Source organism: Tenebrio molitor, chromosome 6 (genome assembly GCF_963966145.1).
Source record: "Tenebrio molitor chromosome 6, icTenMoli1.1, whole genome shotgun sequence".
Lineage (NCBI taxonomy): Eukaryota > Metazoa > Arthropoda > Insecta > Coleoptera > Tenebrionidae > Tenebrio > Tenebrio molitor.
Genome location: NC_091051.1, coordinates 8321974 through 8336792, shown reverse-complemented (window position 1 = coordinate 8336792; position 14819 = coordinate 8321974). Strand labels below are relative to the sequence as shown.

At 36.7% G+C, this 14819-nt stretch overlaps 1 long non-coding RNA gene across 1 annotated transcript in view; it reads right to left on the bottom strand.

The window, feature by feature from the left end:
• Nucleotides 1-14819, bottom strand: part of LOC138132604 (uncharacterized) — a 37068-nt gene that overhangs the window by 9143 nt on the left and 13106 nt on the right. The window contains exon 2 of the long non-coding RNA XR_011160118.1: nucleotides 10321-10472. This is a non-coding gene — a long non-coding RNA (uncharacterized lncRNA). The remainder of the gene's footprint in view (nucleotides 1-10320; nucleotides 10473-14819) is intronic.

The following is a 14819-nucleotide window of genomic DNA, read 5'->3' as shown; positions in this document are numbered from 1 at the left end:
GTGAACAGGTTATTTAAAAGTATTGATTTAATTTTTCATTTATAAAAGATCACTTCATCATTAGACTCCCACGACTTACAGAATATTTTTATGTTTATGTTGTTAATTGTTGAACATCAGACTGAATCAAGCTTCTATCAAGCAAGTTATATCGCGCGTTCAAATGAAATCCTGGGCTGAGTAGGCATCGGAAAAATTAAACCGTTTGGAACAGTGTAAAGTTTGAATTTCGCGCCGTTTGACACGAATGACATTTGTTTATGTTTAATCTGGATATAATTGAACATGTTTGTTTTGAGCAAAGGGTGGCCATAGATACTTGCTTCGAGAATAGGAATCGTTAATTTATTCTATTTTTAATGTAAAACATTGCAAAGAAAGAAAAAAGAAAGATTTTTTTGGCTCTAAATTTTAGGTTAGCTGTCAACATGCTCCAATTAATCTATGCTTTAAAAAGCACAACAATTGACGGGTTCCAACGCCTCCCCAGCCCAGGATTTCATTTGAACGCGCGATATTAAAAGATGTGAAACTTTTGGTGGGCCGCTTGTTATGTAAAAAATAAATTTTACAAGGATTTATTTGTCCAACCAGCAGGCAACAGTTGTAATGGTGTTGTAAGAGTTGTTGATTATGAGTTCTTCTTTAGACCGAATTCAATACCAATACAAGTCTAACGAACTTCATACAACTTAATACTTCAAAATGTAAAACTAATTACCGCCTTATTATTCGCTAAAATCATCACTATCATCTTGTACAAAGTTTAACCAGTCGTTTGGGTTTTGGAATAATATATAGTCATAATTGATGATATTGTTCAACTGACCATCATAATTTAAGTCTTTGTTAATGGAAAAATATGCCCACAAAGCCAAATGTACCATTAATGAAGATACAACTGTATTAAATAGAGTCAATGGATCAAGCACCGTCATTTTTGAATACTTTCACGTGTAAAAGGTGGCAACGTGGAAAGTTTAAAATGAATGTTGTAGTCATTGTTTTTAAATAATTTCAATTGACACTTTTCAAACGGAAAATGAATGAAAATATTCTCCTTATGCTATTTCCTTTGAATATATTTCTTAAGACTGCAAAAGTGTTTTCCGCACAGCGCTTATTAGCTACGAACAGTGCACTTCACAGATTGCAAGAAGTCTTATGCTGTCGCTTTTAACAAGAGGATAAGATGCGATTAACGTCAGCAGCATTTCCTTTTTCTTATGTAAGTGAGAAATGAACCGATTAATAATAAGTCAACCAGTTTTGGATGATATGTAGTAGCCACGATACACCCTGTGGATTTCACTGTCGTCGAAATTTCATTTTCGTTGCGTGATCGATTTATTTTAATGAAAAATTTATTTTATCGCAAAGAAAATAACACTCTGAATTAATCTTTGAGGTTACGAGATGTCATTAACGTCTCACTCTCTCTCCTTTTCGGTGAATAATGATGCAGCTTTACTTTTTATTGGCTATTTTTATAAAATCATTTTTATAATGTCCTTACCCGCTGACAAGGAGATCCATCCAAAACGACAGAAGTCCATATCTTCGACAGCAAGGAAGGAACAATTTTTTTGGACAAAATATAAATAAATAAAATTGAATTAATGTACCTCAATCCAGTTGCAGAAAAAAGCTCATTATTTGAATAAACATTCTTAGCAAAAATATTTATGTTGCTGTTAGTATTAATTATTAATATGTAGTACATTTTTTTTATGATTGTTACACTGTAGAGGTGTGGGATTTTCTCATGGGCTATGAGTCATATCTGCGTAAACGACGAATATTAGTCTCAAATAGGCGCTACAAACCGACTGGAAAACATCGTCATTCGTTACGTTAGTTTCGTCTCTCTCTCGTCTATTTGCATGTATTTGAATTTGAAAGTAGTCGACGTTTTCAGTTTTCATTTACAGATTTTTCACTGGTTTATCGCTCCGCCTTTGCGCAGATATCTTCAAGGTCACAGCCCATGATACAATCCAACACCTCTGCTATTGTACTGAACTCAAGCATAAAGTGTCTTTTTCACTCATGATTTGCCACATACCTACTTTCCATTCGATTTTAAGCACTTGTTGGATAAATTGCTATTTCTACATTAATAACAGTAACAAGTTCGATCTTTGGCGCTTTGATAAAAAATTTTGTTTTTTATTTTGCATTTTAAATTAAATTTTCTTTAAAAGAACTGAAAGCTGAGCAAGTTTTAATAAATCATGAACTCTGTCCTAGACAGTACGTTAGCCTTAGCAGGTGTCCGCACTTTATTATTCAGCAATATCATGTAAAAACGCCACAAAGGAATAACAATTACCGAAATTATAAAGTCAGCAATAAAACAAACGACTCATAAAGTTGACACAATGATGTTGTAAACGGCATTCCGTTAATGTGTTGAAACTTAAAATCACTTAAACAATTGTTTATTATGTAAGAAAATTGATTCATTACATTATTGTACGAGCATAATTAATCAAAATTAAGAGACCCGAGTGTCGATTATTAACTTTCATAGCAGATTTAATTACACATTGACGGTTCCTTCACCGTCTGACAAAGACCCGACAACACTGTTGAAAATAATTTTCGACGGCATATGTTTTGTGGAGGTGCTTTTTGTGCAGCGTTATGGTGTCCGAGAATATTCGTTTGTGTTTTTAAATAGGTTGCAAAATGTCCCCGATTTAATGCATTATTAATATAAGGGAAAGAAAACGGTTTTTTTCTCTGCGGGACACCCAAAACGATCGGCTCGCCTCAAAATCGCCCCGCAGTTCTAGAGTAATTATATTTTATTTTAGTGGCGGACACCTTGTCAACAAGCTAACAAAACGACAGTGTTATTCGCTAAAAATGCTAAACCGAACCCGCATAAGAGCATCGTATTTTTTCGTGCTCACCGTTTTGTGCGCATAATTTGGAATTATTTATCGTGGGTTGGTGTCGCGGGGTTCGGGTGTCTTCAGACGGAGGCGATTATTAATATCTTTATTGAGTAAAAGATTCGAGAGGGTATTTATGTGTCCGTTCACTTCTCAAAATGCAAATTTCAAATCGTTATTGCTGCGTTTATGTGCTTTTTAAATATATTGTTGCGTTTAATGGTATTTAGATGATGTTAAATATTTCAGGTTACGACTTTCTGATATCCAGAGCGATGGACGATCGCCTGGTAATAAAACTTAACACGATCTCATCGCTTTATTACTGCAGTAACTTTAATGCCAATTTTTACCTTTTGCTCCCTAAACGAAGAACTGGAGCACTCATCGCAAACTCGCAAGGCTGCCTCTTCTCAACATTCAAGAACTACACAACACACAAATGTTGCGTTTCTTGTTACAATCAATACATAAAATAATAATTATTATAAGTATTTATTACATCGCAGTTGGCTGTGATTTACGATATGTGCATAGACTTACCGCTTCTTCTGGATTTGCAAATTTGACATTTGACAGCTCATACTTGTCACGTTGCATTTTTCATTCTTTATCATTTTTCAAAGTGATAATTAAGTCTTTTGAGTTAAATGGAGTAGTAAAAGAGGTTTTTCAAGGCTCTCTCGTTCAGAACATTAATTATTGTAGTAAACATTTTGCCTACAACTAAACATAAACATTTAAACCCATAAACTGAACTTATTCAGTATTCCTTACAAGATATTCCAATTTTTTAAACCAAGAAATGTTTTTGTTACTGGAAGCTATTGAGGATAAAAGGAATGGAACCATTTTCCAATATTGGGATATTTGAAAGACCATGTGTATAATTCACTTCTCATTATCTTACTTTTCCTTTCATTTATTTCTGAATTGTCAATAGTATCCCACAATAATTTCTCTAATTGGGCGAAACCTGTGATGTCATCGTTTAGTGAACGGTCCGGCGGGAATTCGCCTCGCTAATTGGGACACGTTTGTGTAAAGGGCGGTTCCAATTAAATTCCGAATGGGAATCCACCTAAAGAAATCTCGTCGGTGCTGCTTTCCATAAAACAATCGTTTGCACATACATATACTCTCGAGACAAATAACGCAACGAAAATAAAAACTTGAAGGACAATTTCTCTCATGCATTACAAAATTCTTGTCGATTTATCTATAAATTATTAATAACTCGGTAAAAAGACTTGATATGTATAAACACTGTCATATAATAAATATATCATTAATCATCGAGTTTGCTTGACGTACAACGTAAACGGCTAAGTGCTTTATAATTCTATGAGACCTCTTCTGAGTTCGATATGGCCACGGTGTAGTAAAGATGGCTATCTGGTCAGATGCCGCGATTATCTCTCCGATTTTAATCGAGGCCGACGTTTATTTATTGAATTTTTCTGGTTTCAACTGGGACCGTTATGACAAATTTGGGCCGAGTCCCAGGTACGAAAAAAAGTCCTGGCTAACGAGCGACGCGTGATGTTTTAATTTTATTTCATTAAGGTTGGCATTGCCGTGCGAGTGTCTGACAATAACGAATTACCAAAATTCATGGGCAAAATGTCGTCGGAGCGGAAGGCGCTCTCGTTCGTGTAATAAATTAGCGTTCGGGTTTGATAGTCTCTCTAAAATATCCCGGGAGAGTGAAATATAAGAGCAGGTACCAATTAAAGTAGACACGGAACACGCTGGAGCGGCTAGGATGAGTTATTGCCGTTCATCATGAGCATCCTTATCAGTGTTATCTGAGAGCAATTAGTGGCAGCGATGCACGAGGCCGATACAAGACACGAACTGTCAGAATCGCGCCACTAGACATGTCCCACACCGGCGACTAAGCGTTGAGACGAACAACGCCGACACGTGGGAACGGACCTTTAGATGGTACACATTCACAAAAATTCCACCCCGACTCTTAAAAAGAAAACGGAGAATTGTCTCGGCGCTGTTATTGATGGGGCAACATCCTGACCATGATGTAAATTGATTGAGAGTTTTGATACCAACACTCAATTAGTATGTTTTTTACATTTTGTCGTAATTGTACCATGTTGTCACTTGTTGACTGAAGACATTAGAATATTAGAACGTGTAGTGATGTCGAGTGTTACGAGTACCTAATTTTCAAGAGAAAGCCTCAACAAGTGATCCGATTTCTTCTACACTAGGTAGAGAGTTACACCGAACCAGATTCATTAAAACAAAAAAGAAATGTGTCGTTTTGGCACGAAACTGCAATCTGGGCGAAACTATAATGTAGTTTTCAAAGAATATAAGAAAAGGATCAACAGCATCAAAATTGTGAACGCACCACTCGATAGTGTGCAGAGGAAAAACACAAATTATGCAAAAAGTGAGGTTAGATTTTAACAGCTGATCCGTGATCTGTAATCCGTGGTGCGTTCATAATCGACTCTTCAAAAAATGATTAGAAATTGTCAAATAATTGTACGTATATATCGCTTACCGCGAAATTGGATTTCGCGGCCTGTTTAGGTACGCGAAGTGCTCGTTTCGCGTATGGTTGCACAAAAAAATATTAGAAATTGACGAATACGTGTGAGGCAAAAGCCTGGATCCCACTACGAATCCGTAGGTAATAACAGTTTTGTTGTTCAGGGTTTTAAGACAGAAAGTGCAAAATTTCTCCAAGATGCGATAGCGATCTCTGCTTCCATTGCGGTTTGAAAGTTGCCATATTCGAGAGTAAAGTTTTGCCGAAACCATAACATTTTGCATAAAAATTTAAACTACTACTTAGAACCACCGATTGTTGTTGGTTGTGCAAAAATGAGACGTCGATCTAATCTCTTGAAATTTGATAATTTTGCGATGGTTTTGGGCATGTAAACAGGGCCTAATTCAAAAAAGTTCCGATGAGAACAGTGAGTGGAGATACCGCCCATGTTTGTTTTATTTATTTAACACATAGTAAATAGTCTCTACCTATATAAGCTCTTCATTAACACCTTGTTCTAAATTTTGAAGTGTTATTAGAATATGTTTACATTTTCACATGTTGTATTATAGCCATTTAAAAGTAAACGTTCCCACGCATCGGAAAATTTCAGGCCAAAACGGTGGATTTCGCGTTGGAGATAGTTAGTGGCGAGTCGGCGCCAAAATGTTTGTTGCTTTGTCGAATAAATTTGAATAAATTATTGTCGGACGAATAATTCCGCCGCGAGATAATTAGATTATTGTGTTCGGGTCAGATGGCCTGGTGTAGAAACGGCATGGAGAGAAGTCGGAAGTGATCCCGTACGACATTCTGAGACCTGGTGTTCGTGATTCGGTATGCAAACATACAAATCACGTTTATGATGATTTCATTTTACATGTTCATGTCGTCCGAGCTGTAACAATAACTTGTAGCAGCCAAGTTTACTATTATGATTCGGTCTTAACCTTAACCCACCCGAGAATTTATGTTAATACGGTTCCAGATAAGAATATCGCAGAAGTTACACTTGGAACACGTCCCATATAAATGCCTGCCCGACTCGAATCGATTCGTTCATAACAATAATCCGGAGCCGGCACCGGACTTGCAGGGACGGAGAATGGGGGCAGTGGTGTAGTTGCTGTGTCAAGGCTCGATTCTCTCCAAGAAGAGTATTTGTTCTAGTTTTTTTCATTTAACAAATCCACAAATTACATAATCAGGGCCGGTCCAAGAAATTCTTGCGTCCAGGACAAAAGTTCCTTATTATGTATGTCCCCTTCAATTTATTTCAGAAATTCCTCTTAAAAAATCAAAGCAAATTTTACGACAATTACTCTTCTAGTATCTAGTATCAGAAAAGCGAAAATGCTTGTCCAATGCACAACAATGCCATATAAATGCCCTCCGGGTTTTCGGATTCCTCATTACAATTCCAAAAATTAACCTTCTTTCCTATCTCCTACCCCTTTCTTTTAAAATCCTCTTTCATATCTCTTTCATCCATCTTATCTCCCTTCCGTCTTCATTCAGTATTTTCCCCCGTTCCTTTCTCTCCCTCTCTCTCTCATTTCGCTACATCCATTCCACAGGAGCTTGATTGTCTCTCTCTCCTCATATCATCCTGCACCTTCTTTCCTCTCCTTCCATCCAATACCTGTTTTCGCTCTCCTCGTTCCTACATCTAAATCTCGCTATCATTTTTCTTTCTTTTGCACACCCTCTCCCCAGGTTCTCCGGAATTTCCTTTGTCATACACCTGTCATACTTCCTGTTGAATCTGAATTCTTTGATTCTTTCCCTTCTTTCTTGCTTGTCGGTGTCTTTGTTCATTTCAGTGAGCTCTAAATGCATTCATCTTTGTTTTGCTCTTAATCTTTCCACTTCTTCACTGGCATACCCGTTTCTCCGAAAGTATTTCTCTCTCTTCTTCTTCTCCGTGTTTTTCTCTCCAGCATTCGGTTACTATCCTGCACTCTCCCTCCCATCCATTTTGTCTTCAAACTTTGCTGCTCTCTTTCCCGCTTTCACTCTCAGCCTATTCCTCTTACACTCTTCCTTCACTATGTAACCTGGCGCTTCCCTGTCCACTTCTAGCATCCTTCTCAAATATTTTTCTTGCACTTTCTCTACCTCTTCTTGTTCCTTCTATTCCTAGATCTCTGCCTCGTCATCAATATACTCTCTATCATGCTTTCAAACATCATCATTCTCCTCCTGAAGTCACCTCCCCCACTTTCTCTTTCCTTTTCCCCAAACACATCCCACTACTGATTTGCTTTCCTCACTATCTGTCTGATGTGCGCCTTATCCGTGGCTCTTTCATTGAATGTACATATCTGAACACGTTTATTTGTTTTACAACAAGACCTGACGCTAAATACGGGACAGATTATAAGACGATGCGAAGAATATAAGTACCTAGAAATTAACATAACAAGAGATGGAACGATAGATAAAACCATCAAAGAAAGATGTACACAAGGCAGAAAAGCGATCTCAGTATTGAACAGCGTATTGTGGGACCAACGCATCTCAAAAGATAACAAAAAGAAAATGTATAATACCATCATAAAGAGCATAGTGACATACAGCAGTGAGATATGGCCGCTAAAGGAAAGATCAGAGAACATGCTCCTTACAACAGAAATGGATTTCTGGAGAAGATCAGCAGGAAGATCAAGAAGAGAACGAATAAGAAATGAAAGAATTAGAGAAACTTCCAAAACAAGTATTATTATGGACACCACAGGGTAGAAGAAGAAAAGGAAGGCCAAGCGAAGTTGGACAGAAGGCGTACGAGAAGAGATGAGACAAAGAGGAAGAACAATGTAATGACAGAAGACAGTGGAAAATGGATATCGGAAGACGTCGTAGAACGTTGTAAATCGGAAATATACTATTTGTTCTACCTATTTTCCTTCCTTCCCAGTTCCACTCTTTCTCTTCATCATTGTCGTCGTCTCAACGTTCACTTCCAGCTTTTTCTTCCTCACATACTTTCCCAGGTTCTTCATCATCTCTTTTTCATTTCTCTTTCACTCTTTGCCACAATTACCAAGTCCTCCGCAGACGCCACGCTCCAAACTTTCTCTGTACCTACCACACTTCATCCCGCTTGTGCTTCCTGTAGCAGTTCACCCATATCTGCCAGTTCTACCACACAACAATGCTATAAAATATGAATATATTTTCTTGTGTTTATAAGTTACTGTAATTAGATAGTGGTGGCTGGAAGTCTTAAATATTTTTGTGATGAAAGTCCGATTTATTATTCTGTTAATTTTATTTAAATCAACACACTTCCCTGTTTTTGTACACTATTTACATTTTGATATGTTGTTGTCGAGAGGACCGAAAAATTTTTGCGACCACGCGGTTAGATTGATTTTTTTTTTTGAGGTTAAATCTGAGCTGAGAACACACATGTTCGTCCGCCTGACGTTCTAGATTGAAGGGATCTGTTTTAGCGACCCCAGTTCATGAGGCGGCGCCATATTGAAAAAAATTGCGGTGAAAAATGTTGGAATATGGAATTGGTGGAGTGCTCCTGTTAGGTCCGGACGCCCCTGGAGACTAGCCCTGGCGGAAGCTTGCCGGAAAAATTGGTACATGACTACTGAAAAAGAATGAATCTCACGTTTCGGTTCATAGGTTAAACACCGTCAGGTCAATCTGTGTTGTACACCTTCGAGACTAAATGACCGACAGACAACTATTCTATGTTGCAATTTTCTTATCTGGTCGGGATCGCCACACTATGGGCAAGTTTCTCTCTTGCAATTTCGAACGTCGACATGTTTGATGGGGTTTCGCAACGATTTTCGTATGGAAGCGGCATAGCGCAATTAATCGCCCCCGACACGAAGGCTGGAAAAGCATTCACGGAACGGCACAAAGTGAAGTTTTCTAATAATTGCACGTGCAGAGAACCCGGAAGGCGTGTCATTTATCTATTGGTAAAAAAGGACGGCACTAAAAATGTTTATAAGTTCACGGAGCTAACCTTTGATCTTGCAGATGTTGCGCATTTTTGCAAATTGTAAAATAGTTGCTCTCTAATTAAGTGAAGTCATTGAATACTTTATGGATACCTAACGGTAACCGGTATTCAATATAAATATGACTTCAATTTAATCGAGCCGCGATTTCCACGACTCGCCCAATAAACAACAACGCGAAATTGCAGCATCGTAACGACGTCGTCCGAGATATAAAATTCGAGTAAACAATGATTTCATTACGAACGTACTTGAGCCACAAATGTTATCTTCTCTGCAACTTTCCCCAACAAATCCACCCGAAATTATGAGCAAGTCCCGACATAAACAGAGCGCCAGAAGTAGAAACTCCTGCGGTCATGAGCGAGGACCAAAGGAATCAGACAGAACAAAATGCCCTATTGTTCCGAGATAGTATCGGTTTTGTGTTGTGAGAGCCGGTTGCCGTAAACTGTACCAAAGGCTTATTATTTTTGCGGATCTCGATTAAAAGATTCCTCTTCGTTAAAGAGACCATCGACGTCTCACGATTTGACTTCAGATTGAGACGATAACGAAATGCGCGTCGCTGTTCGCGTCTCCAGCTCGACCAACGGCCGCCAAAATATGGTAATGTCGATGGAACTGGCCGATCCGAAGGGCCCAAGCTGCAATTTGTTCGACCAACTCTTCGCTAAATACACCACCGATAACATCGACTCCCGAATACACCAAAATCGTGTCAAACTTTCTCCGCTTATTTTCGTCAATGCCAAAATGTAACTGTTTCTGCATTGTGCTTTTGATCTTTTCTAATTGACATGAAAGGTGCACAAAACATCTAGCGCATCTGGAAGAACGCAAGGTCAGAGGAACGCTTCAAATCTGGCATTTTAAAGAGGTCACCATCTAAAACATAATAAATTTTACTTACGATTTTTGTTGCCGGAGCGACCCAACACTTTTCAAGATGCCTTCAACTTTCTCCGACTATTTTAAGAAATGCATATTCCAGCTGGAACGAAAGGTGTAGCCAAACAGTGACTCATAAACTGCAACAACTTGGTTCAATGAAGATGCTTTGACCTGGAAGATTTATACACACACAAAAATAAACACAATAAGAAATAAATAATAATTTATTTGCAAACTTCTACAACCTGAGGAATCAAATTTGCAAGAAGATGGAAGATTGCACCATATAAGACTAAAAAATATTCTCTTCTAAGTTAGCAGGAATAAAGTAATTGATGCACTCAATTAATGTTCTGTTAAAATGAAACGAAAAAACTTTTTCGTAATTTTTGTAATTTAAAATTGACTTTAAATTCTTGATGTAATCGATTTAAATTAAAAAGAACAGGTGGTATTTATCGAGTGTTTATTTAAATTTCTCCTCAAAGTTGGCGTTGAAGAGTCGATTGTGAACGCACCACGGATTACGGATCACGGATCAGCTGTTTAAATCTAACCTTACTTTTTGCGTTCTTTGTGTTTGTGCAGACTGACGAGTGGTGCGTTCACAATCGACTCTTCAACGCCAACTTTGAGGATAAATTTAAATGAACACCCGATATAAATTGAGAGCAATCTCAATTGAAATCTGGACACTTTGAAAGACTTTTTAACAGTGGTGGTTCCTTTTGAGTTACAATTTTGGAATTTTTTTGTTAGTTAAATCCAACTGAGATAAATATTTAGTAAAGATTTTGTCCGAGATAAAAAGATAAGGTATTTAACTGCATAAATCAATTTCATGGCAGCAATGACCATCTATTACCATTAGGTCAAATCCTTGACTTGAGAAACGCACAGGCGTGCGTGTGAAATGTCAGTAAATGGGCGAGATCTAAAGAGAGTCGGCATTATTTCTCTAAAAAAATTAAACTTTTCAATTTTTAGTCAGCTTACGACAAGGATTAGCTTTATTTAAGGATTAGATAAAAGTCAAGGCAATTTGCAATCTACAGTAATTGCCTCTTCCTTTGTTATCAAAGAAATCTGAAGGTGACAATTTCAAGAGGAATGCCGTTCTAATATTTACTCCAACAAAATAATATTTCAAAAGAGAATTGCGTTTTTTTACATTTAATGTTTGGAATTTTTTTCAACATTATTTATGAGACTTGTTGGCGAAAATTCCAAAGAATTTTAACTACTCTGCTCAGAGAACGGCTCAAATAGGGAATTCTACGTCAGTTATTTCTGAAGGGGACTGAAGAGTGAAGATTTATTAGTTTTCAGTGCCTTTAGAGTTGACGTTTCCGTCATGCGAATTTTTATCTGCTGATAATAATTTTTTAGAAATATGCTTTTTCTCTTGTGCGAGAGGTACGTATATGGTCTTTAATCTACTTTACTTGAAACCCTTATTTATGTTTTTCATGCATTCGATAGCTTCATTTCGAAACGTCATGTAATAAACCTAATTACGTGACTTTGATAGCGTTGAAGGAAAGAGAAATAAAAAAAAATATTTCAAACAGTCTAAATGCAGGAAAAATTAATTGTTTTAAAACTTATCAACAGAAAAAAGTTTTTGTTTAAAAAAATCTATGACCAAGAGCGGTTGTGACCACAAAAACTTATGACTTACCTTGGCTCATCCAATATGAACATGAAACAACAAATAGAGACATTAATTTTGGTTTGAGAACGGTTCCTATGAATGAGTCACTGTGTTCTATTGAAAGCTTTAAAAAATCTTGCGTTTTCATACTGGTATTATTATTTTACTTAGTTGATAAGAAAATTAAACAATCTTTTATAAAATAATCTATTCAACAAAAAACAACTTTGGAATGTCCTTTAAATGTTCTACTTTTAAAAAACTTGCACACCTAGCTTTTACCTCACAAATATTTCATGTAAATTCCTTCCGCCATATATTTTTGACTAATTACCTCTTCAGTGATATTTATTCACTGTGACTAGAATTTAGACGCTCGTTACTGATTTACTGAAAATTTATTGCGGCCATTTTTGTGCCAGCATTACCAATAATTTGGCCTCAGAAACGAGGAGATTCTTATCTGATGACAATTAAACCAAGCTTGATATAGTATTATAGTAAATGAACACATTTTACAAGTAATAATAATTATCGTGATTGGTTTTTACGGCGCCAATAAAATTATAGATGTATTGGTCATCCTGGAGACGATACGATCTGAAATAACGACATTTCTTTCGGACTTTACAACATTATTAGCATTATTGGGATTATTGACAATATTCATAAAATATCGGCACATCCGCATCTTTACCGACAAGACCTGAAAAAGCAAAAATTTATAACGAACAGTGCAGGTTGTCGACCTTCTTTTGTAACGAATTATTGTTACTATGATTTGGACGTTTTAATTATCATTCATCATCGACAATTAGAGAGCGATGAAGACATTACGTCGGTGCAGTTTAGTCGTGTATCAAAAATTTCTATTCGCCGTTGAATGTATTCGGTTAAGCAAGTACTGATTTGTTTTGATATCCTTAGATCAGTTCGATAACTGGCAGCGGTTTGTTTGATCTGAATTGAAGTCAGACCACCCAAATTCGTGAAACGTAATTTTTTTCCATCGGTCTTTTATTTTTGTTGTCTTACAAGAGCGTGTTTGTTTTTTCGAGCTACTGGGGATTGTTTCAGCTCAATACACGTTTGATTGATTTATGTCTAACTAATTACCGGGAGTGATTGATAACGTTGTAACAATTTTTAATTATTGATGGAACCCACCGAAAAAATTGTGGGATTGGTTTCGGGTGGACATAGACAAGGACCACATACGAAGTGTGAAGTGATTACAGTAACATAATATCACGGCTCTAAATTACGACGAACTTTATGGACTCTTCTCCACGGTTTTTCTTGTTTGTCCGGTGGGATTGGCGCAGATGTCGAAATAAATTGCCCATATTAATAATCCACGGTAGAGTATTAGGCTGAGAGACACACGAAAATTTGTCATGCCCGTGTTTTGACACCGGTAGAATTTATTCAAAAATTATTCTTTTCATTTGGTGGCGTGTTCGCTCCAAAACGGAAACGTGTTTACACACATTTCTCAAAGTGTCGTGTGCCGTACTTATCTCAAACTGATTATTATCGGCCATATCGCAGCGTCTTAATTAATTTTGATTTTAGTGACGTTTCTGCCCAGTTGGACGCCTCCTTAGTTCTAATTATTCCCGATAAATTGATTCGAATTAGCATGAGCCCGAGATGGGACGTCTCATTAGGTGTATTACTTAATTCGAGGATAAACAAATATGATTTATCATTAGATTTTCATATTTTTCCAAAGTAAAAACGCAGTTAAAATATAAATATATGAGGCATCGCATTACAATAAAACTGCCGTAAACAGCGAATATCATTAATAGAATTATTAATAGCTCGGGTTCATTCCTGTAATGAAAGAAATTTGTAATATTATACGAATACATAAACGTAAACTACTGACGTTTATTAGACTCCCCACATAGAAAAAGGCGCCTTTACTAAAACACAAATTGATCAGTTTCAGGGGAAATGCGTTTGCCTCATTCCGTTTGACGTAATTTGTGCGTGGCTTGGAAACTGAACCTCGACTCACAAGAAATGCACAGAGGAGATTCTCGCCAGTGGCGTAACCGTGACACGGTTGGCGAAAGTTGCACAGAAAATGTGCAATAGTCACCCAGTTTTAAAAACCACATGATTTTTATTTTAACAGACAAAATTGTGTTATCATTCTTGTCATTATTACATTATTTAAAAAAAAAATATAATTCAAAATATACTTAAATTGAAGTATGAGATCTTCCGTCTACTATTTCAGTCACATTATGGTTGGATACAACAAACTAAGGGTCCCAATTACCGGCTGACTTTTAATGATTGAAATTAGTTTTGTGCGTTTGGCAACCCATTTACGATTTTATGTTGGTACACTTGAATGTCAAATTCAAATATGACAGTTCAAAAGTCAAAATAAATCATTGTCCATCTATCGCGCATTCAAATGAAATCCTGGGCTGAGCAGGCCTTGGAAAAAGTAAACCGTTTAGAATAGTGTAAAGTTTGAATTTCCCGCCGTTTAATACGATGACATTTGTTTATGTTTAATAGGGACATAATTGAAAATGTTTGTTTTTCGCAAAACATAGGAATTGTTAAGTTATTCTATTTTTGACGTAAAACATTGCAAAAGAAAGAAAAAAGAAAAATTTTTTGGCTCTAAATTTTAGGTTAGCTGTCAACATGCTCCAATTAATTTACGCTTTAAAAAAGCACAACAATTGACGGTTTCCAACGTCTTCCCAGCCCAGGAATAACCCTCTCAGTTATAATAAGTAAGAGAATTGTCCATGATAGTGTTTATTTTTAGTAATTAACAAGAAATTATTTCTTTTCGTACGTCTTTTCATGATGATCCAGTTTTTTGGCAATTT